General features: G+C 32.9%; 1 pseudogene; it reads right to left on the bottom strand.

Annotated features, from left to right (window-relative positions):
• Window positions 1–4,049: 4,049 nt before the first annotated feature.
• On the bottom strand, window positions 4,050–5,019 carry LOC112011164 (germin-like protein subfamily 1 member 7; annotated as a pseudogene).
• Window positions 5,020–8,195: the final 3,176 nt, after the last annotated feature.

Here is an 8,195-nt window from a genome sequence, read left to right as displayed (position 1 = left end):
ATACAGCTTTTCCCACATCTGCGTTTGCCTTTTTTTTTTTGGGAAGCGTGTTTCTGTGGCTATGGTGGTTTTCCAGTGGGTCTTGTGCACTATTCACGGGACCCACAAACCTCTTTTTTCAACAAAATTTTCATTAAAAATTAGTCTCACGGCACTATTCACACATTTAAAAATTATTTTGCTACAGTGTTTTCAGTTTTCAGTTTTCATCAAAATAAGCGGTATCCAAACAGATCCTTAGACCTCTGAACAAAAAATGTTTAACCAATTTTATGTCCAAGTTGTTAATTAGATTAATTATGCAAGCCTTAGGTTAAAGAAATAATCAAATATATCATGCACAGTGAAAAAATATATAACAAAAGATATGATGACCCAAGAAACCTTATAAAATAACCTGTTCCAAAGGAAAAACCTAGGGGGACTAATCCCAAGATGAACAATCCACTATTAGATAGAGATTTACAATCAAAAAATCAATTCATAGTAAACCTAAATAAAGTTAACAAACTTAGCTTTGAATCCCATAGACTTCTCTAATATAGATCTGTTCGAACATGAACCTCCAATTCACGCTTTAGATCTCATGTATACTTGATTGCTGAAGCTTGGGTTGCTACTTGATTCCACCAGTACTAAGTGTGTGAGTGTAATCTCTAGTAGAAGGCATAGAACCCTTCAGATCTCAAAAGAGTAGCTCTCCAAGTCCTGAAAACGTGTATTAGGGTTTCCCTTAAGTATTAATTGAAACTGGATTGAAAACCTAATCACTTGCTTCGCTTAATAGGCTGAAAAACAAAATTTGTAGAATCGATTTTCGATTGGTTGAATAACAGTTTCAATTGATCGAAACTGCCATATTTTAATTCCTTGAATCTGCATTTTAATGTTCTTGTGTTTTACCAATTATCGTATACACATATAGAACCTAACAGTAAGTTCATTTCATATGTGTCTTTGTGTTAGAAGTACTTTGAACCCTTAACCTTATATGTGTTTGTTTGTTTCTCCAAAAAAAAAAAAAAAAGTTTTTCCTGAGTAATCAACAATCAATAAAGCTTAAATTTAGGTGCAATTCTTTCTCCATTATTGTCACATACTAATCATGCAGGGTAGAAACGTGAAAGATATAACACTTTTTCACAATGAATTGTTGAACTTTCAACTTTTTTTTAAGCAAAAACACTAATTTGGTCCTTATATTTTGGGATCACAATCAATTTAGTCCTAACATTTTTATAGCAGTCAATTTGGTTCCTGTTATTTTCAACTTGCAGTCAATTTAGTCCTTGCTGTTATCTCACTAACAGAATATGCCTACATGGCAAAAGGATTGTACTCTTGGTACACTTAAGCTTATGTGGCAAGTAAAATAATATTACACAAATTTATTTAACATTTAAATAATGCCACATCAACATTTAAATTTAAAAAATAATTTTAATTAATTAATTTTTTCAATTTTAAAGAAAGAAAAAATTTTGTAAAAATGTTCCCAACTTTGCTGGCATTTTTATAGCAACCAAACACACCAACACCAAAAAAAATTTTTTTTTTTTTTTTTAGTATAAGTGTAGTCACCAACTCTCCTAAACACAAAAATAACCTAGAAATCCAAGCACAACATCATCTTTGTAAGAACATGTACTACGTTATTCCTTCTCTCTCTCTCTCTCTCTCTCTCTCTCTCTCTTTTGATTCACCCATACCCACTTAGAGCAAAACAAAACCTTTGCTTTGGAAGCCAGCTCGCCAAATTGAACCATAAACTAGGAAGAAGAAAACCATTTGATGCAATGTTTTGAATCCCTCCGTCCATTAGATTGATCAAACCTTACCTTTTTGTTGTTAATTTATGAGATGGGAAAGCACAGATCCACAAAGTTAAGCAAATAAACTTAGTTATGTCGAAGATGCATCACTCTACTACATGCTATAGGTATTTTGTTCTGATTTGGGTTTTCTTGCTTTGGTTTTGCTTAAAATCTTACTTCTTTCATCGATTGCAAATATTTCTTTTTGAAAATTAACAATTTCTACTGAAATTTGTGCACCCACTTGAGCTATCTAACTTGTGCTCTCTTCGATTTACCGTTTTTTCGTATTTCCTTTACGGATAATTTTTCTTTTTTCCTTCTTATTTTTTAAATCACAACAATTTGCAAAGTCAATCCAAGAAGCTACGAGTTACCAACAAACCCAATAAAGTTGATACTTTCTGACCTCAAAACTTCAATTCTAATTTTAATTTTAATTTAAGAAATTAATTTTTCTGGGTTCATTGTTCTTTTGGGTTCAGGTTCTTCTATTCTTTATTTTATTTTTTTGTGATTTTTTTTTTAATGGAATATGATTTTTCTTTTTCTTTTTTTCAAATTTTCTATTATTTTCTCCTTTAAAATTAAGAAATTAAATTTTTTTTTAATTTAAATGCTGACGTGGCATTATTTAAATGTGATATAAATTTGTTTAATAGTATTTTATTTGCCACGTAAACTTAAGTGAGTCAAGTGTACAATCCGTTTTCCATGTAGGTTGAAAGCTCGAAAATGTGTTAAAACACATGAGCTGTTTAGACCCCCAATTAAAATTACAGCTCGGTTGATTTTACTTTAACTTATCTAAGTGCGAAAACAAGAGTAAATAAAGCACAAACAATCGATACTACTCTAGTGCAAAAACATGAACAACCAACAATAAAAGTAAAGCACAAGAGTAAGGGAAGAGAGAACACAAACACAAGATAACACGCCGATGTGTTATCGAAGAGGAAACCAAAGAACTCGGCAAAAGACCTCTTCGGCACCCTCCAAGCGTTAATCGATCCACTAGACAATCAATTGGGATACATGGGTGAGCAAGAGACCCTCCAAGCCTAATCTACTCGATGTACCTAAGCCCTCCGAGCTCCTACTCTAACAAGGCTTCTCGGAACCGTGTCTTGTCTAGCTCTCCGGATCCCGCAATAAGCTCTATGTTGCATCTACCATCCTTCGCTTCTTCCAATACTTCCCAACAGCACCAAAACCCCACTTGACACTCTGAAAGGGTGTGGTAAGTATTTGGACTATCAACTTCTCAATGGTATGGAAATGGAGAGGTAGGAGTTGAGGAAATTCCACTAGCAAATGTGTAGAGAATTGTGGGTATAACAATCTCTAACTCTCAAGGTGTTTGGCTAGGGTTTTCTCTCAGAAGCACTCCTCAACACTTGTGGGTAATGTAGGTATATATAGTGTGGATACAGAAAGTGTGTATCAAATAGTACAGCCTGGCAGAACAGAATGTCTCGCGGGTGTCTCGCGGAAAGGCCTTACTCGCGAGATACTCGCGAAACACAGCTGTCGCCATCTGTCTTGACTCTTTGCATTCCAGTCATGTGCAGGGCACATGGCTCACTTCGCGGGATGCTTAATCTCAAGATACCCGCGAGAGCTCCTCAATCTTCAGTTGCTTAAGTCTTCACACTCTCTCTCTATCACACAACCCTTACAATCAAATCCCACAATAAATACAAGGTACAAAAGATTAAATAAAATTACAATCAAATTTGGCACGGAATAAAAGCCAACAAAACACATAGTTGTAAATCACAACTTTACATAGGCATATTTCGTTAGTGAGATAACGGCAAAGACTAAATTGACTACAAGTTGTGAAAATAATAGGGACCAAATCGACTGATAAAAAAATATAAGGACTAAATTGACTATGACTCGAAAATGTAAGGACCAAAATAGTGTTTTTGCATTTTTTTTTTTAAAAGTAGCTATTAATACAATTTTTGTCAGTTTTAATAGGTGCTTGTGATTTTAATCGTTCTAGATCCAATGTTTATTCAAGATTTAGTAATGCACTAATTCCTTAGCATTTACTTGGACACCATGACACATAAATAAATAAATAAAAAAAGAATCATAAGACAATTTTATTTGATACTAATTATTTTTATGAAATTACATATAAGGAATCAAGGTAAACTTTATTCAAACTCTGCTTTGTAATGGTCATCATTCCTATTACAAATAATTTTACCAATTGCTATTTGACTAGAATTGTTTTTGAAGATAATCAACAACATTCTTGTCCAACTGGAAGGCCTTAGCGAGAACATCAGTATTGATTGGAGGATTAGATCCAAAGACCGCGTTTGCTATGGTGATCAACCCAGGATTCTGACTGCTAAGACCGGCAAATGCAACCGTATTAGTTTGCCCTATGTTGAATTGGAAGTGAATGAGACCAATCGGGAATACAAAGACATCTCCCTTGTTTAGAACTTTGGTAAAGAGTTTGTTTGGGTTGGATGTGACAAATCCAACCAAGAGAGTACCCTCCATGACTACCAAAAGCTCAGTGCCACGTGGGTGAATGTGAGGAGGATTCAGGCCGTATGGGCCAAAGTCAAGACGAGCCAAAGATAGGCCGTGTTAAGACCTGGTAATTTATCAACGTTCACAAGATTGACACTTGATCCAAGTTTATTTGCAGCTGTGTTCCCTGGAATATTGAGTCCGAGATAGAAAAAATCGTTTGGTCTGACATATGCTTGGTCCTTGCAAAATTTTCCATTCACAAATACTACACAAAGAAAACTTTGTTATTGTCGCAAAGAAGACAGTTCTGTAACAATGGACAATAACTTGTCATGTAGGGAAAAAAAAAAATCTAATGTAGATGATATAATGTAGGTGATGATAATAATTTCAGCAATGCGTAGAACTTCATTAAAACGATCTCAAAATAACGTAGTGATAATAACACTACTACATACTACTAATAATGAGCGGGCATGTCGATTTGCAGTTCATCAAAAAAAAAAAAAAAAAAAAAAGAAGAGAGTATGTATAAAAAAAAAAAAAAAAAAAAAACTGAAGAGAGTATGTACATACCAGCAGAATCGGTGTTGTTAATTGCGACACAAAAGTCTTGCAATGGACTAGGGTCATAAGCAGAAGCAAGAGAAAATGCCAAAGCCAAGATGGCCACAGTAACAAGGTAAGGAACACCTTTCATCATTTTTTGAGCTTATGTTATCTCTATCTTATGGTATATTTAGTACTCTGCGTATTCTTGCTTGGGTGAGGAATGGGAATATAGCATATGGGGATATGTCTATTTATAGATAGAAGTCAGTGAACTGGTCTTTGTTTTTCACAAATATAGCATATAAGACTCGGTAATCCTTCAACCATTCTCAATTTCTTGTGTAATGGATGAACTATTCTACCACTACTAGTCTGTACACATTAGAAAAGCAATCAAATTGGATCACTTCAATACCATTGTGCAGTTTTCGTGTTGCACAAATTATCCTTACGTTGAAATAATTGGTTTCTAAAAATTTAAAAAAAAAAAAAACATTGAAATAATTGAAGCACCCATTACCCATGCATATATCTTGACTTTGTCCTCATTATATGTTTAAGATATAGTCAACGGTGTGACCCATATAATTAAGTATATATACTTGGGTTGAAATAATCTTATTGGTTTTATGGAACCAATAACTTCGAAGGCATCTGACTACCGAGGCATGTGGTATATTATTCTTGTCGGTCTCTTTTTGTTGTTCTCACTTCATGCTATGGTGTTCTATCTATGATGTAATTTTTTCTTTTTTTTACTCATGTGATATGTAATTCTTAAGAATGCTTGGTCCATACCATAGTTAACTCATATTTGTTACAATTCATGCATGGCAAGATTTCTTACATCTAAACACTTGTTGAAATTATTGTATGAGAAGTAAAGTTTAAAATATTGTATAAAAAAAATTAAAAAAAAAAAGTAGACATTAACCACAATGAATTCAAAAATATAATTATATGAAATTCTTCTCTATATCGTACCCAAGAGTTTTGTAGTTCAAGACGTCTAGAGTTTAAATTTCTCTCTCGTTGTAGTTATTCAGTTTTATTTATTTTTATATTTTATTTTTATAAGTTCTAGTTAGTTCAACTGGTAAAATATATTTTGTATTTAAATAAGAAATCTGAGATTTGATCATCGCCTACACCAAAAACTGATTGATGTTTTAGTCTAATAATTAAATCATCAGGAGCAAAACTACAACCATAAGTTGAAACTCTCTCCTTTTTTTTTCTTTTTCTTTTTTATTGTCCATGGCATAAATATGCCATATCTTTGTGGTCTCTATATGATTATATATTCTGTTTCTACGTTGCATAATTAAAGGGACCATAAACAATTCCACAGTCTCCAAACTCTCCACAACAAATTGATATTAAAATTTCCATTACCTCAATAGGTAAGTTCGTTTCATATACAGCTTCTTGAGTCATCTACTATCAATTGATATGAAAGCATCAATAAAGCCTGAATTTAGCCACAACTCGGTTGGTTGCCACGGATAACCCCTACAACAATATGAAATACTTTCTCCATTAGGGTCTGTTTGGTTTGAGGGGGATGAAGGGGGAGTAGAGAGAGGTAGAGTAGAATAGAATTGGTCAATAGTACACTAATTTTTAGCCAATTCTACTTTACTCCTCCTCCCTCCACCTCAGTCCAAATGGACCATTATATCACATAATCATGCGTCGTAGAAACATGAAGTATATGATGCTTTTTCATAATGATTTGTTCAACTTTCAACCTTTTTTTGTAAGTATCTTTCAATTCAATTAAACAATTAGTGTAGTATATACAAAATAAAAAGGGAAAATTAGATAAAAATTGATGAGGGTATTTAATCTTACAGAATTTACCATGTTTCATTTTAGATCTAAAGTTTTTAATTGTTTCAATTTAATGGGCAAAATTCAATCTCCGTTATCCATTTTTGAAATTCTAAGCAATAATAGAACATATAAAAGCACAAAACTATTGATTAAAGCTAAACTTTATGTTTCACCTGAGGCTTTGTTATAAATTGATTTTTTCTATCATTGAATAGAGAGAAAACGCTTTGTTTAGATTGAGAAAATTTCGTTTAAAGGGAGAATAATATTGCTAGAATATCAAAATCGATTAAAATAAAACAAAAAATAAATAAATTTCAACAATTTTCAATTTTTTACTACTCTATTACTATTTGGAATAACTTAAATGAATAACAAGGATGGACAAGGGGATTCAAATTGAAGAAGAAAAATGCTCTATAAGTTTGGAACTTTAATTGACATAATTAGAAACTTAAATCTTGTTAGGGTCAATAGATTGACTGTTGGCAAACTATGAATGAAGCTTTGAATCTTGTACAGTTATGATGTGTGTTTTTTTTTAACTCCAAGATAGAGACCCAAAATTAGTTGTAGGAAAATAAATTTCTGGAATCTCGACACCAAGCTTGATATCTTTTGATCAATTGAGACAGGCTCGAATGAAAGCTCTAGAGTAGTCAGTCAATCAAGAATTGCAAATTCAGTTTTTTTGTGATGTGTTTTATTTTAAGTCCATTATAGATGTAGGTTTTCATGACCCTAATTAAAGAGCCTATATAAAGACCCGGATTTTTCATAAAGTTGTAGCGGTAGAAACCCTAAGGTATTCAAAGAGAAAACCCCGGCCTCTACCTATTCAAACCATGAGTTCAGACGCAAATAAAGAACAATCAGATGCGGTGTGTTGTTGCAATAGTGCATATCATGTATGAAGCCACAATGCCTACATAGTCAACTTGTTTAGAAGAATCTTCAAGTTGGTACTTGAAGTCGCCGATTGGATTGTTCATGTGAAGGAATTCAAAATAAAAGAGTCTAATAAAATTCAAGCTACATGTGGTGACATGAGTAAGTTACTACTGAAGGTAACAATCAGGAACATGGGTTTCAATTAATTGTAAGTTTTTCAGTTCTATTAGTGGATTTTTTCTTAGGGTTTTGCAACTTTCACCGTGGTTTTTCCTTCAGAATAATTTTTCCATCGATTTTCCATTGCGTCACCATATGATGTGCTGTTTGTTTGTTTATTGTTTTCCAAATGATCTACGTTACTACTATGGTAACTAACCTAGAAATCAATATGAGTTCAAAACTAGTTAATTTAACAAGTAGATTAGTTTTGCAGTAAAATCAATCAAGGGTCTAAATTTTCCAAACATTCCTAATTTGAAATAGGATATAAACTTTAAGACTTCTGTGTAATTTCACAAATAATTATATTGAACCGCTTAAGTATTACATTTCTCACGAAGAGCTTTGTGGCTCAATTGGTAGTCACCTTCTAGTGAT

This window comes from Quercus suber, unplaced genomic scaffold (genome assembly GCF_002906115.3).
Source record: "Quercus suber isolate HL8 unplaced genomic scaffold, Cork oak 2.0 scaffold_183, whole genome shotgun sequence".
Taxonomy (NCBI): domain Eukaryota; kingdom Viridiplantae; phylum Streptophyta; class Magnoliopsida; order Fagales; family Fagaceae; genus Quercus; species Quercus suber.
Note: the sequence above shows the minus strand (reverse complement) of the source record. Positions and strands in the feature narration are given on the sequence as shown.